This window comes from Macaca nemestrina, chromosome 13 (assembly GCF_043159975.1).
Source record: "Macaca nemestrina isolate mMacNem1 chromosome 13, mMacNem.hap1, whole genome shotgun sequence".
Lineage (NCBI taxonomy): Eukaryota > Metazoa > Chordata > Mammalia > Primates > Cercopithecidae > Macaca > Macaca nemestrina.
Genome location: NC_092137.1, coordinates 23,337,072 through 23,355,891, shown reverse-complemented (window position 1 = coordinate 23,355,891; position 18,820 = coordinate 23,337,072). Strand labels below are relative to the sequence as shown.

Genomic DNA, 18,820 nt, shown 5'->3' with positions numbered 1-18,820 from the left:
AGGCAAATATGGTTTATAAGCTGTTTGTGCAGAAAAGTTATTAAAATTGGTTAGATGCATCAGCCCATAAACCAATTTAATGCCATTAAATTCATATAGAGTTTAAAGGCACACGTGCTAGTAATTCCCTGATTTATAGCAGGGTGATAAATCAAGTACACTACAGCACAATGTATGGGACGGAGACTATTCATCAGTAGCACACAGCTCCATACCTGTATAAACACCTAGATTACGGACTAATCAAATACATGCATGCCAACCAGCCTTTAAAGTATTCACCAGTGCTTACTGGACATGTTTTCTCTAAGTGTCAGAATGAACAATCTATAAAATTGTTCATTCTCCTCCCTCACAAAAAAATTAAAAAGCTCTATACCTTCAATAATAATAATAATAATAATAAATCAGGAGTAAGGTGAGACAAGTCTGCTGTCATTCATCTGAAAATGAAGCAATTCCTCAAATCTGACCTCCCAGGGCTGAGTTAGTGATAAGATCACACGGCGAAGAAGAAACTCTGTAGTGACTAGACAGATGGCTTTAAAGAGACTGAAACTAGGATAAATAAAGCCGTAACCAGGACAGATCTGTCATCGCAAGAGGGGTCCGAATCCCAGCTTTGCTGGACTGGAGAGAGTCTGGAACCTGTAGCAGCGGGGCCGGGATGCCGCTGAGCTGCCGAAGTGGAAGTTTCGCGGGCAGCGGCAGCTGGGCGTCCTCTACGGTCTGGTCCCTCCAGCGCCGAGGTCTCGCCTAATGCTACATAAATACCTGCGTCCACGATTCGCCCGGGGCGCGCCGCGGCGCAAGCACGGGAGGGAGGGAGGAGAACGTTTGCAGAGCGGCAGGGATGGCAGCGGCGGCGGCGGCAGCTCCTCACCCATCAGTATCCCTGGGGGCCCGCGCGAGGGCCCGCCAACGGACCGCGTCTGCCGCTCGGTTCCAGAGCCCGGGGACGACAACTGGCTTCTCAGCGGGCGGACCCAGGCATCCGAGACTCGCGCATGGCCGCCACCCCCTCCTCCGAGACGGCTGGCCGCAGGCAGGCAGCGCGTCCCCGCCTTCCCCAGCCAACGCAGAGGCGACCTGCCCTGGGAGCCGCCTCCGACCTACTCCGGCTCCAAGCACAGCGCTCCGGCCCCGGGCTAGCACGTCCCTCCCTCGGGGCCCGGGGCCGACGCTGTCCAGCGCGGGCAACCGCGCGGCGACCGCAGATAACCCTCGCGCTCTCAGCCCGCTCCAGGCCACGGAGACCGGGACGCGAGCCCTGGACCCCCCACCCCGGGCCCCACGCGGCCACTGGGGCGCGCGTTCACACTCCCACACTACACATCTCCAGGTCCACCCTGTCCCACACATCAACAACCCCTCCCCACCGACACCACCTCCTGGCTCCTTTGCCATCCCCGTGAGCTCTCCTTTCCGCGTTCCCCCACAACACGCTGGCACCCACAAGATGTCAAGAGTGTGTGTGTGTGTGTGTGTGTGTGTGTGTGTGTGTGTGTGTGTGTGTGTGTGTCTGTGTGTCGGGGAGGGGTCACAACAAGGTCTGTGCGGTTCCCTCCCGACGGTTTTCGAGCTCCTCTACCTCGAAAGTTACTTGGGATTGAGTAAAGAGACCCTGTCCCCAAATGCGGGATCAGAGGACGCGAGGGGCAGAAAACCCCAACCTGGCTTCTCGCTGCACAGAGGCGCGCACATCCCCAAAGGGCAGTGCGCGCGGCCGCCCCTGGGGGCCAGCCCTCTGGCGCCTCTAGGCCCCCTGCCCGGCCGGGGCCCTGGGCCGCTCAGGGGAACGTGGCCTGGAGAGGGGCGCGCGCCGCCGGGCCCAGAAGGGGGGCTGCTCCGGCCAGGGGTCACACTCGCCTCCAGCACCTCCGACCACCGTGACAGTGTCCCCAGGCAGCCCCAGTGCATACACACCCGGGGGCAGGAAGTTTTTATCCCCCCCTCCTTTTTTTCCCCCTGGAGCAGCGCAGGCGCAAGGGCTCCTGCAGCCTGCGAGTCCAGACGCGGGAGGCTCCTGTCTCCGCCGCCGCCGCCGCCGGAGCCGAGCCCAGCGTTCCGGGTTCCGGCCCCGCTCCCACGCCCGGCCCGGCCCGGCCCCGCGCGGCGGCCAGGACCTGGGTCTCCCTTCAGCGCCGCATCCGAGGCGCTCCCGCCCGGCCCGGCTCTTACCTCCGGCCGCGCGGCTCCGGCCCCGGCCCGACGCGCAGAGAGCCCGGGGTCGCGGGTGGGCGCAGGAGGGCTGATGGAGAGCGGACAGCGCCGGCGAGTAGCGGTGGCTGGGGCCGCTCGGGTCCTGGCCGGAGGAAACGGATCCAGGTCCTCCTCCTCGCGTTCCTGCTCTCCGCCTTCTCCCCTCGTTCTTCCTCCTCCTCCTCCGCCGCCGCCGCCTCCCGGCAGCCCAGGGAGGATGCCCGGGAGAGGGAAGTCGGTCCTCCTGCCTGTCAGCCTGTGCGGCTATGCGCGGTGCGGCGCGGCTCTCATCGAGGCGGCGGCGGCGGCGGCGGCTCCGGCAGCATCGCCCCCGCCCTCTCCCCGCAGCCGCGGCGGCCGCGGGGTTGGGGCTGGCTCCGGGCTCGCGGCTCGGGCTCCGGGCGGGGGCTGCGCTCAGGCGCGGCGACCGCCGGGGCTGCGGACTGGCGCTGCGGAGCCGGGGCCGGGGCTGGAGCTGCGGCGAGATCCGCGGTGGCGGGGACGGCGGCGGCGGCGCGGGGGCTGGCGCGGCCGCGGCGCGGGGACCATGCTCCCTTCTGGCTCGCTCCGCTCCGGGTACCGTCTGCTTTAGCTGCGAGGGAGGCGGGCTTCGGCGCGCAGCCAGGGGCGGGCGGAGCCAATCACGGGCGCCCGAGTGGGCGGGGGTGGCGGGTGGGGGAGGCGGGGCCCCCGGCCCGGCCCGGCCCGGCCCGGCCCGGCGCGCAGCTCCCCGGGCCGGAGGGATCCCTGGCCGCGGCGCGCCCGGTCCGGAGCGGAGTGCTCGCGGGTGCGTCTGTCGTTCCGTCCGTCCGCCGCCCCCGCCCCCCGCGGTGGCCCCCGGCTCGCCTGGCTCCGCGGCCGCGCCCGGCAGACGCACGGCGCGTGGCACGGGCTTCTCCGCCGCTGCCTCCCGGCCCTGCCGGCTCAGGGTTGGGGGACCGGGACCAAGGCGAGCTCCCCGTCTGCTCTCAACACCTGAGGAAACTGGCGGAAAAGTTTGAGAAGGAAAAGTCCAATCGTCTTTCAGCTTCCGACCTCCTTATAACACTCCAACCTTGGAAAGAAGCAGGAATTGCCCACCCCTCTGAAGGACCAGGGAGAGCCCTGCAAATCGTGTCCACCAGCCTTCTGAGTCAGCCCTGCCTCTCCTCGAGGAGCGCGAACTTTTCTGTTCATACTGACCCTTAGGAATCCCCGAAGCCTTCTCTGTTTAACAGCCTGACCAGCCTTTGATGTCTACACTGACTACCCACCCCCACCACAGCTCGCTGGCTCTCACACTGTCTACACTGATTTCTCAGTCCCACCCCCTGTGGGTCTACACGTGCTGTCTACACGGACCCTAACTTCTAACCCTAATAGAAGAGATTTGGCCGGAGGCGTGTGGGACCCCCAATGAGGGCTTTTCCCTTATGCTAGAATATTCCACTCTGGGCACAATCTTCCCCACCCCTGACTGCTCTCCGGGTCTGGTTTTTGTTCCCCAACCTCTCCCTCCTCGCCTACCTCCCCTTTACCTGGTTTTGAGTTTCAGAGGAAATATCTGTACTCGCCCTCCTCCTCCACCCCCGCCTGAATGTAAAGGCCTGAGGGCCTTATCCTTATCCTCCACCCTCCCTCTGCTTCCCCAGGTAAAGGCCTGAGGCCTTGCTAGAAATTCGGGAGAGAGTGCGGTAGGTAGTGTGGGGAGCTGGCTATGGAGGCCCAGCTGGGAGGAGCTGGCCTGGGGAGGGCTTTGCCAGTCGCTGCCCCCATCTGCCAGGGCCAGGGAGGACTGCGCCGGTAAATCCCTTCCTCACAGCTCCCCCCTGTGATGTCTGATCCAGGCCTCTGCTCTCCTTGGCTGTAAACTCAGCGCACGGATTGTGTCTTCTTTAATATCTTGTAGGAAGCAGAGTACAGTGTCGTGGCTGATAAATAATAAATAATAATAATCTATTGAGGGTAGCAGGAGCACTGTCAGAAACGGAATGAGGACGCCGGGGAAACGGCCCACTGGTGTCAGAATAACTGAATTTCCTGGAAAAAACATCCAACAAAGTTTGTGTGTGTGAAGCCGGGGACTCGGGAGGGGACAGAGCGGAGCACTTCAGGGAGGAAACCACCCTTCATGAGGAGAACAGCCGGGAAAACTGGCGTGTCCTTAAGAGAGCATGACAGAGGTGCCAAAGAGGGGAGCAGGAGTGGGAGGAGGAGGAGAAAAACTCCCCAAGGGTCCTCAGACAACACCTGAAGGTGATTGATAGCTTTGGCTTGAGTACTATGTTCTTAAAATGGTGAATGAAAAGTGATAGAAGACTACCAGATAGCAAAATGGAAAAAAGAGGGATTTCTTGGGATTTCAAATTGATACACAGGTCAACTCAACGCAAAAAGAAGGAGAACAAAGCCACAGGCGTGTATCTGTTCCTCCACGCTGTAGGAAGCTGTCCTCTGAGATAATCTCCATGGATCCACTGACTGAACATACAAAAGTCCGCCCAGCCGCGTTCTGGAGTAGCGCCCTATGAGACAGCCTTAGGCACTACAGAAATGTGGCCAAGGTTTGCAGGGTCTGGGATAGGTTAAGATCTGGCAATGTGAGGCACTCACAGTGTCTTACAGATGATTTTGAATGATCCTCAATTGAAAGAAGAAAATAGGCACTCCAAGAATTCTTCTTCAGCCCCCTCTCCAGATGAAGGAGAAAGGATGCTCCCAGTTTCCCTGCTGGCAGGATCAGAAAAGAGAGCTGTGTTGAGTTCTCATCCAGAGGAGAACCGCCTCGGGCCGTGGTGGTGCGAAGGGTGCTGGTTCTGGAGCACCGTAAAGTCTTCAGGGCTGGAGTTTGGTAACAGCTCACCAAGTGAGCCAGCTTGTCAGGGAGAATGAGAAAAGCTGTGTGAATTAGACTCCCAGTGGGCTTATCTACCCTGTCCTCACCCATCCTCGTTTTATCCCTCAGAGCCTGAATGCAAATAAGGATTTCCAGAGTTAGATACCAAGGCCTTCCTCGTCATTAATGCTCTGCCCAGCTGCCCTGCTGGGAGCTGTTTAGTGTGGACACAGTCATTTATGAAGGGTCTGCGCTGGTCTGCACATGAGCTCCATTTCAGAGTGCTGTTGTTCACGTGATCTGTCCCAGCGCATCTAGTGTCTTGGCAACATAAACTGGATTTGCATTGTGTCAGGAGTCTCCTCTGTCTCTCTCTCTCTACGTAGATCTTGCTGGAGTCTGGGATCTTTTCTGGGTCATTCTTTGCTCTGCTCTGTGGCCCATGGGATGGGCCCCGTGATTGGCATGGATCTCTCTGTGTGGTTCATGGGACTCGTGTGTTGTGCCCAGGAACCTCTTCCACCATGGTCAGAGATTTCTCCATGAAGCACAGGATCAACTCGGTGGTGTGTACTCCAAAAGCCAACCCTCCCTGTCCTGAGCCCCAAGCTGGGCACTGGGATCAGGGCTAATGTGTACACTCCAAGCAGACGGGTAGTGAAGGAGCAGACTCATAGTGCATAGGGAAGTGGACTGGAACACTCCAGAACATCCATTCCCCACTCAGATCACAGGCCATTATCTGTGCAGTCCATCAGACAAGGACTTGTGCTGCAAAGGCCACTGTCACCTAAGGAGGAACCAGAGGAAGTCACATCAGGATCACCTGGGGCGCCACATGAACCCACAGTGGCCAAGGTGGACTTCTGTCCTTATCTGTGTTTATAGTAATAGCCACAACAAAAGGACCTTTACCCAGTGGCTACTATGTGTCAGCACTGTGCCAAGAACTCTACCCATGATATCCTGATAATCCTCACAGCAACCTGTGGAATCGGTATTATCAGCCCCAAAACTGAGTTCCAGAGAGGTAGGTGATGAATGATGAACCGAGTTCACCGGAGGGTAGATGAGCATCTGCAATCACACAGTAAGTGACAGTGCTGGAATCTGAGCCCGGTTTTCCCAAAGCCTCTGTTCTTTTTACCACACCAAACACACAAATGCAGTTTCTTTTGTCATTAGCCCAGTGCTTTTCCCTTGGCATAGACACAGTGGATGCTGATTTTTGCCTTCATCAGCAAAAGTCTTTACCCCAGACACATAACTGGAGATCAGTCTTAGAACAGAGAGCACTAATGCAGGAGAAGGGCATGGGCCCCTTTGATTACTGAACATGCAGGTCACTCAGAAGAGTGGAAGCCTCATCAGAAACCTCCGGATTTGACAGGACATCTGTTTCTAGGAGCACAGTGGGTGTAAACAGAGCAGCTGCCAGCCTCTGTCCTGGTTGGGGTTTTGTGTTTGCTGGGTTTTTTTGTTTTTTTGTTTTTTTTTAAAACACATTATGCTCTATTAGAACTACCCCTATTTGGCATCAAAAGCATTAATAAATCCCACATAAGGCACAGTCCCTCCAGTGGTTAATCAATCCATAAAAATCTATTTAGCACCTACTGTGTGTCCAGCATTTCAATCCCACGACGTTGATTAAAGCAGGAAGTAAGGAGTCACAGCTGCCAAATTTTCACCACGGCCACCTGCTCTGTGATGTGTCACAAAGGCATTTGCCAATCATGCAATCAACCATTTACTGAGAACCTGCTTGGTTGCTCAACTCTGTGCTGGCAACTCTCAGGAAGACAGGGAAGGTATAAAGCGGCTTATATGCCAATCACTTTTACCCTGCCTATTTTCCAAAAGGTGGTCAAGGTTTCCTATTACAATACTTGGCTCTTGTTCTTGACAAGGGTTAAGGTAATAGCAGTTGTTATCAAGAAATATAACTTAGTGCTTACCTGTGGGGAAGAGACTCTCAAGTGTTGTGGGGTTACAGAGACGATTCCGGATGGCTTCCTGGTGGAGGAAGGTCTAAGAGTGGACCTGAGGAGAAGGCAGTTTCTGTGGGAGGCAGAGGGAGCCCAGACCAGGCAGAGGGGAAGGCAGAGGCCAGGAGGTCGGGGGAGGGAGGATTGCTGGATCGCAGGACTCATTACCATATGATCCTTTCTAAAACGTGACTTGTTAAGTCATTTCCTTTGGGTGAAAGTGAAAGTGTATTTTCTTCCTCCCTCCTCCCCCCGCCCCCTGCCCGCCAAATCAGTGAAATATTAGATTCTAGTAGTCAGAATGAAACCAGTGGTGTCTTTTTTTGGCATTCTCAATGGCAAGAATTCAGCACCTTTTTTTAGTACCACTTGTTTGCAGGTGGCAGGAGTGCTAATTAAACGGAGCCACTAACAATTTTCCTGGGTGGCTCTGACTCCCAAACTGACATGAGACACTGCTTGGGCGTTTTAAGAGAGCAGCTTCTGCTCTCTCCATTGGTAATGTGATTCTTCATCCATGGTGTCCGGAGGAATGGACTGAAGAGTTGCTCAGTATATATTTACTGGTTGTTAAATTGTTGACAGTGATTGAAATGTCACTTTCCTTTTTCAGTGTTAAAGAAGGGGCCGGTGTTCCTCTATGACAGATTATTAAAAATAAGACCCAGATGATTGTTAGGATAGATTGCAAGGAAAATTTAGTTTGAATTTTAGAGTGATTTTTTTTTTACACTCATTGAAGCATGTTCACTAATGATACAATTCAGGAGACTTTTTTTTTTTTTTTGAGACAGAATCTCACTCCAGCCTGGGTAGGCTGGAGTGCAGTGGCACGATCTTGGCCCACTGCAACCTCTACCTTCCAGGTTCAAGAGATTCTTCTGCCTTAGCCTCCCACGTAGCTGAGACTATAGGTGTGCACCACCATGCCAGCGAATTTTTATTTTTATTTTTAGTAGAGATGAAGTTTCACCATGTTGGCCAGGCTGCTCTTGAACTCCTGACCTCAAGTGATCTGCCTGCCTCTGCCTCCCAAAGTGCTGGGATTACAGGCCTGAGCCACTACGTCTGGCCAAAATTCAGGAGACTTTTGAGAGATGATTGAGCCCTGATAGCTCTTGGCATAAACGTATTTTTAAGCTGTTTTTAAGAAAAAAGAGGTAAAGTTCCCACCTACCTCCTGTTCAGCTTTAGAATCCATCAGTGCCACTGTTTCCATCTCCCTCTGGGTTTTCAGTAGGACTTAGGGCCAGTATCAGGCTTGTGATTATGGTCATTTTGGAGCCCCCAGTAGGGCCAGGGGAAGGCCAGTGACCACTCACCCAGCACAAGTGGTGACTGCTCTGCCTTGACTGTCCCCAGGACAAGGGCCCTCCACTGTCCTCTGCCCTCTGCTGGGACCCAGGCAGCCTGAGAGGGAACCCAGTCCACACGGGCTGCACGTGGAGCACAGCAGGAGGAGACCGGATGACCTCGTGGAGCCTTGGCAGTGAATCTCATTTTCATCAGCAATTTATTGAACACACCTGGGTCCAGGGCTCTCTCTCCGGAGTTACTGGCAATCACCGTACCCCCACAACTGAAGTAGCCTGTCATGGTCACAAGCAAATGACAGCCTGTCTTCCAAGACACACATTCTCTATTCTCCCTGCAGATGGAAGTGTTGGGGGTCACGTTTCATGCAGCCTCAGAGTTTGAGATTAACCTTGGTTTACGGTGTGAAGTATCTAATGGTTTCAGCTATTTTGGGTCCTCTGGACTATGTAAATCCGTGTCTCCTCTTCATGTTCACCCCTACCAGAATCTGTGAAGCTGCACACGTTTTCTGTGCTGAGGGTTCCAGGGGGAAACATCTGTGAGACCACACCTAGTGGAAACATGAACATCAACAGCATTGCTGAGGCTTCACGCCCAGGGAACAGAGGGTGACAAGGAAGTGATGATTTCACCAGGGTACCTGCTGAATATTTACTGAGGGTCTTAAAAATAGCCTAAAGTCTGTGATACAAGCCACCATCTGGTCCAGGTGTACCTTACTGTAAGAAAATATGATATATGAAAATTCAAAATTGTAAAGCAGAAGGATTTTCTAGTTTGCATCACAAAAGGATGCATGGGCTTCCCTTGAGTGAACCTATTCCCTTAGATACTTAATCTGTGGCTGATTTACTGGAAATTCAGTTCACATCCAACTGGTCAGAAACACACTAATTTATTTTCATTTATTTAAGATGTATCACCTACCTACTTCCAAGAGGCCTTGAGCAACTCACAGGTTAAAACATGGGGCAAAAGAAGCCTTTTAGGAATGAAACAGAACAGACAGGTGATGAGGTAGAGGCCTCAGGCACTCACGATGAATGGTTTGCCACAATTAGGCTCTAAGGAAAATAGTGCAAGTATGCCGGGTTACCTGACTGTATAAAGAAAGGAATATTTCTATCAGGTTATAAAATGTTTTGAATAGTAACTGCTTAAAAATCAGAGACTATTACAAATGGAAGAATGTAGTATTGTTGAGATAAAAGGTTTCTCCTCTAGACTATTGGAAACAAATGCTAACTGTGGAAAAGTAGTAACGCTATAGGCCTGTTATGTTAACATTTTTCACTACTCTCAAACCCTTACAAAATATTTATCAGACAATTTTTGTTAAAAAAATTTCAATCCTTTGTAGATTCATTTATTGCAGATTCAGGGAAATGATTGCAAATCAGACACATCTCCTTTAGGTGGCTGTGAATTTTCCTAGAATGCAATGAGTATTTTCTAGTTAAAGTCTAAACCCTCAATAATGTCGATATGGCTTCAGGACAATTTCAAAATTAGAGAGTTCTGGCTAATGTAAAATTTCACTAGATACACCCAGAATTTAAATAGGAAAATAGACAGGTTTAGGAAAGAGTCAGAACAAGATTTGAAATCTAAGATATTTCTATACCAATCCACAGGTAAATTCTGTTTTTTTTTTTTTTTTTCTGAGACACAGTTTCACCCTGTGCCCAGCCTAGAGTGCAGTGGTGCGATCTTGGCTCACTGCAACCTCTGCTTCCAGGTACAAGCGATTCTCATGACTCATCCTTCCGAGTAGCTGGGATTACACGAGTGTGCCACCACACCCGGCTCATTTTTAGTACAGATGGGGTTTCTCCATGTTGACCAGGTTAGTCTGGAACTCCTGGTCTTAAGTGATCCACCTGCCTCGGCCTCCCAAAGTTCTGGGATTATAGGCGTGAGACACTGTGCCCGGCAGTCTACAGGCAAATTCAATTAAACTGAATTTGAGATTTTAAAAGGGTACAGCTATGACTTATCATTATCCTCAAGGCCAGTTTTACTGGGAATCAAAATTGAGGTGTGGCAGTTCATGTGTATGTATTGTTCAAAAGCAATGGAACGTTGAGTTGGGGCGACAGTACGTGAAATAACGATGTACGAATGATGACAATGTCAGCAAAAGCAGATATTAGTTCAGCACTTACTATGCAACAGACACGGTTTAAAACTCTATTTTTCTTATTTCTTTTTATTTTAAATATTTAGTAATATTTAAAAATATTACGTATTTTTATATGTAAATATGTACATATTTAAATATGTAATAATTTTCATGCAGACATATAGAAGGAGGGAGTCCGGTTAGATGAAGGCTAAAGCTTCATCTGTCTCAAAACCAGAGTGGAAGTTGAACAGTGCCTTGCTCTAGGAAGCTCCGGGCATTCCTAGATGATGGCTGCATCTTGCATGCTGCTAAAGTCTGACCTAAAGGAGACTGAAAGATAAGATGAGAATGAATGAAAGAAGCCCAACTGTATTAGTCATTTATTGCTGCCTATCAAATTTGCCCAAAACTTAGCAGCTTAAAACAAACAAGATTTATTTCCTCACACTGTCTGAGGGTCAGGAATCCAAGAGCATTGTGGCTCGGTGGTCCTGGCTCCATGTTTCTCACAAAGTTGCAGTCAGACGTCAGCTGAGGCTACAGTCATCTCGAGGCTCTACTGGGGCTGATGGATTCACTGCCAAGTTTACTCGCATGGCTGTTGGCTGGAGGCCTCAGTTCTATGCCATGTGGCTCTCTTTACAGGGCTACCTGGTTTCTGCCTGAGCAGCAAGTGATGAAGGAGAGTGAGCATATGAGAGAGCAAGAGAGTGAGCCCAATCGTGGACTGACCACACAGTTGACCCTGGTTGACTGTGAGAAAGGACACAGGCTATGAACACCAGGAGGTGGGGATCATTGGACGCCATCTTGGAGGCTGGCTACCTCAACAATCTTCTTAGATTCCATGATTTCTCGACAATGGAAGGATGACAGGATGTACTTCCCAGATTTCAGGAATTCAGGCTTCTGATGGTCCCCAAGAAATCAGAGGACATGAGACTCCAAAAGAAGAGAGATGGCTCAAGAAGGTGGGAGAACTCCTGGTAAAATTCCAAATGTGTAAATTGCCAGTGCTCTTGAAGAGAAATAGTAAGGTGGGAACAGGTTGCTGATGAGACCAGGGCAGCTCCTGGAGAAGCTCACCTTTGAGTAGAGCTGGCAAAAGGGAACAAGGAGCATAGTGTAGCAGAGTCACACAAACCTAGTTTGCTAATTAGGTCTAATTAATTAAGGCAGTGAAATTGTAAGGATAACAACAACCAAAAAAAGCTTTCTTTTTTTTTTTGGCATGGGCAGAAAATCAAGAAAGGAACTTCTCTATGGCTTCTGTGGAGTCAACTCTTCCTGACTGCCTGACTGCCACGAGGTACCAGGTAAGGTGTAAGGTACAAAGTACACAAAGGAAAGGTCACTGCCCTCAGAGGTCTCCCAGTCAAATGGGAAGGCAAATGCAAAATGCCATTCAGCATAATCAATACCATAATGAGATTCTGGCCAGGAAGGTCAGGGACACGAGGAAAGGCTCTGCAGTGCTACCTGGGGCAGGTGAGTCAGGGATGACCTGGCCGAAGAGATTACACTTGAACTGCGTCTCAAAGGATCAGCAGGAATTTGCCAAGTGAACCAAAGGAGAAAGGGCAAAGAAAAAGGAGACACCCAGCACAGAGGCATGAAGTAGCTGGGCAGGCTGGGGGAGCTGCCAGTGTTTTATATGATTAGAGCAAGGTGGAGGAGCAGACAGGGCTGGGGAGGACTGTGGAACCCACTTTGCAAGGCCTTGGGTGCCTGTACTGTGAGTGGACAGGGCGGTGTTGGTCAAAATGTGGTCTTACATCAGAATCTCTTGGGAGGTTTGTGAAAATGCAGATTCTTAAGCCTTATCTTATGTCCATATGGGCAGACTGCTCAGCATAACTCTCTTTTCTTCCTGAGCTTGACTACATTTCCCAGCATCCTTTGGAGTGAGACTATCCTTGCAGTTAGACGATTTTCTAGTCTCCTTTGCAGGTAGGTGCACTCATGTGACTGAGATCTAGCCAATAGAATGTGAATGCAGCTAATGCTTGCCATTTCCAGACCTGAGTCATTAAAATTGCCCTGCACCTTCTCCATGCACTTTTCCTTCTCTTTATGTTTTTGCACAGGGATCTTGGAAGCCCCATGTTGAAGGTGGCAGAGCAACAAAAATTGAGGAAGCCCTGAATCCCTGAACTATTATTTGGAGATGACCACCCACTGATCCAGAACACTCATTATTGGGCTTTAGGAGAATGAGAAATTCTGTCATGCTTGAGACTCCGTACATCTTTGGATTTGTTTTAACTGCTAGTTTTACCCTGACTAACATGGCAATTGACAGCCTCTGAGAGGAGATTTGGAGAATCTGCTTTTTTAACAAGTACCCCAGGGGAGTTTGAGAATCACTACTGAAAGCCAAGGGGAGCCAGTCACCCAAGGATTTAACGCTGACCAAGGAACACCACGCTATTTGCATTTTAGAATGACAGCAAGGGAGCAGAACTCTGCTCCCTTCTTCTTTGCCAAGGAGAACAATCTATTGACTCAAAAGAAAAAGAAACTTTGGTAAGAGAAAATTGAAGCTCTAGATGAGTAAAAAGATTCTAACAGTACCAAGCTGCCGTAAATGAGCTCAAGTCTCTTGGCCAGGACAAATTACACTCCAGGGAGTAGAGAGAACTCGCCTCTGAAGCTGTAAAGCCTCTGCTGATAATCTTTACAGAACATGGAGACTGTGAAAGAAATTGGAACGCTAGAGATGGCAAAATATAGGTCTGATTAGTAAAGAGGGGGAAAGCTCCTGCAAACTACAGAAGTGGGGCTCTCCTATCCATCCTCATTAAGTTCACTGATCAGACTACTTAAGGCTGACTTGTGAGCACGTGAAAAATGGAGCAGAATCCTCTAGAAGCCTGTGTGGGTTCTTTAAGAGCAAGCCACGACAAGGTAACTGTGTTCCCAGTTTCGTGGTGGGCTTGTTAGATTATTATGTCAGGGAATTGTGTTAGCTATGGTAGAGACAAAGTACACCTCGGCTTGTCTGTCTGTCAAGGAATCTCATGATAAATTTGTGCATGAGATGAAGTAATTTCAGCTGCAGACCAGCATGCCTGTTAGGTGGATTTAGAACTGTTTTTATGGCCATTTCCAAAGATGCTAGTCAATGTCCTTGCGGAAGTGCATTTCTAGTTGAAGGCACAGTCATTTTCGCATTTGATATTTTTATTAGTGTGTGGACATAGATGACTTAGTTAATACCTGACACATTTGGAGACGACATGCAGAGAATACTTTGGTTGACACACCAGGGCCCAAAGAACAGACTACAGTGCTAAGCTAAATGTAATGATATAAGATGAAACAGGGAAACTGTAGGGTGAGATGCTTCCGTCCAAATAGTCCCTGTGTGAGTGCAGGGCCAAGAGGCAAAATCATCGGCAGAGAGAAAAAAAAACAAGAATCTCAGCTGACAGTAACACGGCACGTTGTTCAGCTGCTCTAAGCCCATTGTGGCCTTGGGTTGAATTGAGGGAAGCATGAAAGAGATGCTCTTGACACCTGGAATGTTGCATTTGGTGGTGAGTTCCCCTTTGTGAGATGCCCGAGAGTGTGGAGACGAAGATGAGCGATGTGTCTCGGGGAGGGAGCTCTGAATCCTGTCATCTGAGAAACATTTAAGGAACTGGAAGAGGTCAGTCTGAAGGTAAGAAAACTCAGAGTTTAGGTATGAAGCCTCTGGGGTTAGCTGAGACCTGCATGCAATGATCCGAAGGCATGTCATTAGCAGAGGGGCCCTGGTTTCGGGAAAGGCCTAGCAGGCAAATTTCAGGTCCACCCCAGAGTGACCCTTCTATACCCATCTCACAGCTTCCTAAAACAGAGGAGCTTCTCGGGGTGAGAGCGCCTGTCTGTGGAGATGACCGAGTGGAGAGAAGAAAGTCCCTTGGAAGAGCTGAAGGCCTGTGATGGGTGTTTGGTCACAAAGGAATCGTTAATGTCCCTCCAGGTATTAGTAGCTACTAGCACTGGCTGCACTTGGAGACATTTTAGAATGTGCTGGGCACTGTGCTAAAGTAGGCTCAAAGCCCCATGTAGTTTTCTTTTGCTCCTGTAGCAAATTACCCCAAAATCTGTGGCTTAAAGCAACATACATGGATTATCTTACAGTTCTGGAAACCAGAGGCCAAAATCGAGGAATCTGCAGGGCTGTGTTCCTTCAGGAGGCTCTAGGAGGCTTCCCTTGCCTTTTCCAGCTGCCAGGAGCTGCCTGCACTCCTTGGCTCTTGGCTCCTTCCTCGGTCTTCAAGGCCAGCAGCAAAGTGTCTTTAACTCTTTCTCTGACCTCTCTTCTGCCATGGCATTGCTATCTCTGACTCCGAACTGCCTGCCTCCTTCTCAGAAGGACCCTTGTGATTATGCTAGGTCCACCCAGATAGTCTAGGTCCCTCTCTTCATTTAAGCAAATCTGTGAAGTTCCTTTTGCCATATTAGGTAACATATGCACAGCTTTGGGGAATGAGGAAGACAACATCTTTGAGGGGCTGGTATTCTGTCTACCTCAAGTCCTTTGAATCTCACTTCCATTCATTTAATCTCTCATTACCTTGAAGAGTTGGGCATCATTTCCACTGCACAAATAGAGAAACAGAGACACAGAGAAGTTAGGTAAACACACAGCATTGCCATAAAATGGTGAGACTGGGATTCGAATCTGGTTGTAACTCTCAAAGCCAGACCCTTAACCACTCAGATGCTATACTGTGTGTGTTATTATTGTTATTAGAGTCTATAAGTCTAAGCACTAGTAATTGCTTTTCTTTAATGGTGTTAATTTAGTGGTGACATTATTGTAGCTTGTTTTTTTCCAAAATATAACATAAGTTAGACACTTCTGGCTAATATGAAATGTAACTGACCTCCCCCTGTTCTGTCCTTAGCATCCTCAGCTAACAGCTTTCTCCCCTCCTGGATTTTGTCACCTTGGGCCTTCTCAGCTACAGGAGTTTGAAGCAGTGTTACTTTCTGAATTTGGATCTGACAATCTTTGTAGACTAAAGGTTACACAGCTGCTAAAGTTTGTTTTTAACCCAAAGTAACAGAGTTGTCAGGGAGAATGTAAAAAGATTCTAGAAATGCAGGTTAAAAACCTACTGATTCTTCCAGGCAGCAGGAAGTGCTCTGTGATTATGGCATTTAGGCCCTAGGCAGGCATAGAAAAGCACAGATCCGGTTGAAGCCCCCACTCCTCCTGGAGCTTAGGAGGGCCTATGGAGGTGGGCAGTGAGCAAGTGGCTGGGACAGTGAGTGTGTCCCATCTCTTCTGTGGGCGTCCTTCCAGTGTGCCCAGCCTTGGCCATTTGGAACCACAGAGCACCATCCACCCTCCAGCTGAGGCACAATTCTCTCCGTGCTGGGCTGGACTGGGCTGGGCCCTGGGTCCAAGTTGAGCTGGATGTGGGCTGCTCAAAGCCTGTTGGACAGAGCCTCAGACACAGGTGGAGGGGTCACTGTGATGCCAGGAAGAGGTTGCCAGACTCCAGCAGGTGGATGGAAGAGTCCACAGGGTGCAGGACAGGCTTGCCTGGGGTTGGGGGGCTGTGCACTGACTGTGATGCAAGGAATGGCTGGATGGCTGGAGAAAAGGGGAAGGGCCTCCTGTCCACTGGATTCAGATCCTATTCAACTGCAGGGACCACGGTGACCCTCCTGAATGATGCTTCCTCTATGGGCCACATGGCAGTGCCATGGCCTCTTTTATCAGGCCTATGTTATAGGTTTGGTATTGATGGAGCACCTGGATTCTAGAAAGGAAGGAAATGAACATTTTTGAACCTATTCTTTTTGCCAGGCACTGGACCAGGAAGGAGAAAAATGGGGCCCTTTCTGGCCAAGTGCTTTCACTGACTCCAGGTACAAGGAAGAATACAATATGATTCCTGTCCTCAGAGATGGAAAAGTTCGCATGCCTGTGGATACTAGCCTTTACACAGACAACATAAGGACTGAACAGCGTGGTAATTAATGAAGATGAAATAAGTAGAAAGAGTAACAAGTAATAAGTGAGAATAAGTATTAAACTAAGTACTGACTTTGGGAGTACCCAGGCTCCATTTTTATGCCAAATCTCTGGTGTTAAGGCATAAGAGATACTGTGTCCCCTAAAAGGGGATATGTTCTAAGACATAGCACAAAACAGCAGAAAAAATAACGTTCTGCTGCTGACTTGTGTTCATTTTTCAACTTGTGGGCCACTAGGACTCTTGAATCTTCTTTCCCCATATTTGCATCTAATTAGCATTTGCATAGTTGCTGTCTTTCCCTGAAATGTTTCTTTCTCAACACTCAGTATTGCCATAACAAGATGGGGAAATAGAGGAAATAATTTTTTTAAAATGTTCAATTGATTTCCTTTTTTAAAAAGACACCTTTTTTGAATTATTACATATCATAAAATTCATCTGTTTTGTGTGTGCAACTCAATGAATTTTAGTAAATTTACAGAGGTGTGCAGCCATCACAACCAGTTTTAAAACATTTCCATTACCAGAGAGAATAATTTAGGGGCACAATCCAATGAGTGTGGGCATATTTAACCCACTTGAGCATGCATTTCTGAAACTGTTGTACCTAAGAAAATCTGTCAGCAAATTTTGAGTTGCTTCTTGATATACTTTTGCAAAACAAAGTAAAATGCAGCAGAAGGAAGGATCTCTGTGCCTGAAATCCTGAGAAACCATTATCTATTTTGCAGATCACTTCATTAATAAACAGATTATTACAAAAATAATTATTTTCGAGATGACATGTTTTCTATTGGGACACATAAAAAGTCTTTAAATTTGCTCTTCAAACAAATCACTTACACCCACAAAACTACTTCAATCAAGAAAGTAAATCTAGGTATGGGAAAACCATGGCAAAAACAGCTTTACCTTTTTGTCTTTAAAATTTAGTGTATTAATTTTCGTTCGGATTCTCTTTTCTCTCCTGATTGTTTGGAGGAAGGATTTCTCTGGTGAAAAGTACCCCGATCTGATGCCTTTGCAAAAGCAGTCACCCCTCTGGCATGAAAGGCACCATTCAATCATCCAAACTCTTAGAGGCGAAGGGTACACTGAATAACGAAGGCTCAAATGGTTTCTATCATATTGTAAATACCCATTTTAGAAAACCCAATAGTCAGAAAGTTGAGAATCTGTTGCTAGCTTCTCTGTTGGGTACTCCGCTGCTTTCATGGGTGGATCCTTCTGATATGGCTTCTTAGATGGGGGTCAAATCCCCTTCCTCCTAAAATCCCACACCTTATCCTCCTTATGCTGTAGGTCAACAGATAGAGAGAACTGTCTCTTCCCAAGCGGGAGGGGAGTCGTTCTTCCAGTCGAGTATTGGGAAAAACGTGATCCCAGGGTCAAGCTTTTAAAGTGCTCTCAAGTTCTATTATAAGGATATGAAGGGGTAAATATTGTGTTGCTGTTTACTTTTATTAGAAAGACACAGACACCCAGAAACAACCTTGCATCAGAGACTTATTTAATTTTTATTTTATTTTATTTTATTTTTGAGAGAGAGTCTCTCCCTGTCACCCAGGCTGGAGTGCAGTGGCGCAATCTCTGTTCACTGCAACCTCTGCCTCCCGGGCTCAAGCAGTTCTCCTGCCTTAGCCTCCCAGGTAGCTGGGATTACAGGCGCCCGCCACTGTGCCTGGCTAATTTTTGTATTTTTAGTAGAGACGGGGTTTTGCTATGTTGGCCAGGCTGGTCTTGAACTCCTGACCTCGGGTGATCAGCCCACCTTGGCCTTTCAAAGTGCTGGATTACAGGTGTGAGCCACTGTGCCTGGACTAATATTTATTTGTAAATTTAAAAGGTTGACATTATCATATATTCAGAAAAGTACACAATTTTAAGAGTACAGCCTGATAAATGTTTACATAGTAGACAAACTCATTTCAAGATAGGTAACATCACCCACATCCCCAAGGCTTCCTATGCTCCTCCCACTCGTTACCTCCACAAAGTAACCGACATCTGCCTTTCATCAAAATGGTTTTGTTTCATGAATGGAATCTCACACAGTATTATTTTTTTGTATCCGACTTTTTTCGTTCAACATTAGTGACTGAAATTCATTTATGTTGTTGCCTAGAGGAGTAGTTCAATGTTTACATTGTTGTATAGTATTCCACTGCATGAATACACCGTGATATATTTAATGTTTTTACTATTGATGAACATTTGGGTAGCTTCCAGTGTTTTTTAATCTCTTAGAAATAGTTTCCCTAAGAACATTTCAGGGCATATTCAGTATGTCTCGGTAGTCATTTCTCAGATTGAATCACTGGATCATGGCAATGCAACATTCAGCTTTAGTGGATAGGATGATAAAGACTTTCTAATTCTGGCCAGCTGAGGT

At 48.8% G+C, this 18,820-nt stretch overlaps 1 protein-coding gene and 2 long non-coding RNA genes across 10 annotated transcripts in view; 1 reads left to right on the top strand and 2 right to left on the bottom strand.

The window, feature by feature from the left end:
* The window catches only part of LOC105479833 (kelch like family member 29), a 322,000-nt gene extending 319,685 nt beyond the window's left edge, over positions 1 to 2,315 (bottom strand). The window contains exon 1 of one of the 3 annotated variants that reach the window (XM_011738162.3): positions 2,182 to 2,315. The gene's annotated coding sequence lies outside the window, so the exon portion shown is untranslated. Of the gene's footprint in view, positions 1 to 774; positions 1,228 to 2,181 lie in introns of those variants that run through there. The other 2 variants (XM_011738163.3, XM_071076283.1) reach the window with 2 other exon arrangements.
* A 2,201-nt stretch (positions 2,316 to 4,516) lies between these two features.
* LOC105479843 (uncharacterized) lies at positions 4,517 to 8,566 on the bottom strand. Of its 2 annotated transcripts, XR_986114.3 has the most exons (3): positions 8,183 to 8,566; positions 6,976 to 7,060; positions 4,517 to 5,807 (listed from the first exon to the last, which is right to left on the bottom strand). It is a non-coding gene; the product is annotated as an uncharacterized lncRNA (long non-coding RNA). The 2 variants fall into 2 exon arrangements; XR_986113.2 differs by lacking the exon at positions 8,183 to 8,566 and having other exon boundaries at positions 6,976 to 7,793.
* LOC105479841 (uncharacterized) lies at positions 5,916 to 17,219 on the top strand. Of its 5 annotated transcripts, XR_986110.3 has the most exons (7): positions 5,916 to 6,934; positions 11,093 to 11,418; positions 11,687 to 11,763; positions 12,323 to 12,397; positions 12,535 to 14,111; positions 14,276 to 14,414; positions 16,257 to 17,219. It is a non-coding gene; the product is annotated as an uncharacterized lncRNA (long non-coding RNA). The 5 variants fall into 5 exon arrangements; XR_003017628.2 differs by lacking the exon at positions 12,323 to 12,397 and having other exon boundaries at positions 5,916 to 6,828; positions 16,257 to 17,218; XR_986111.3 differs by lacking the exon at positions 12,323 to 12,397 and having other exon boundaries at positions 16,257 to 17,218.
* The last annotated feature ends 1,601 nt before the right edge of the window (positions 17,220 to 18,820 follow it).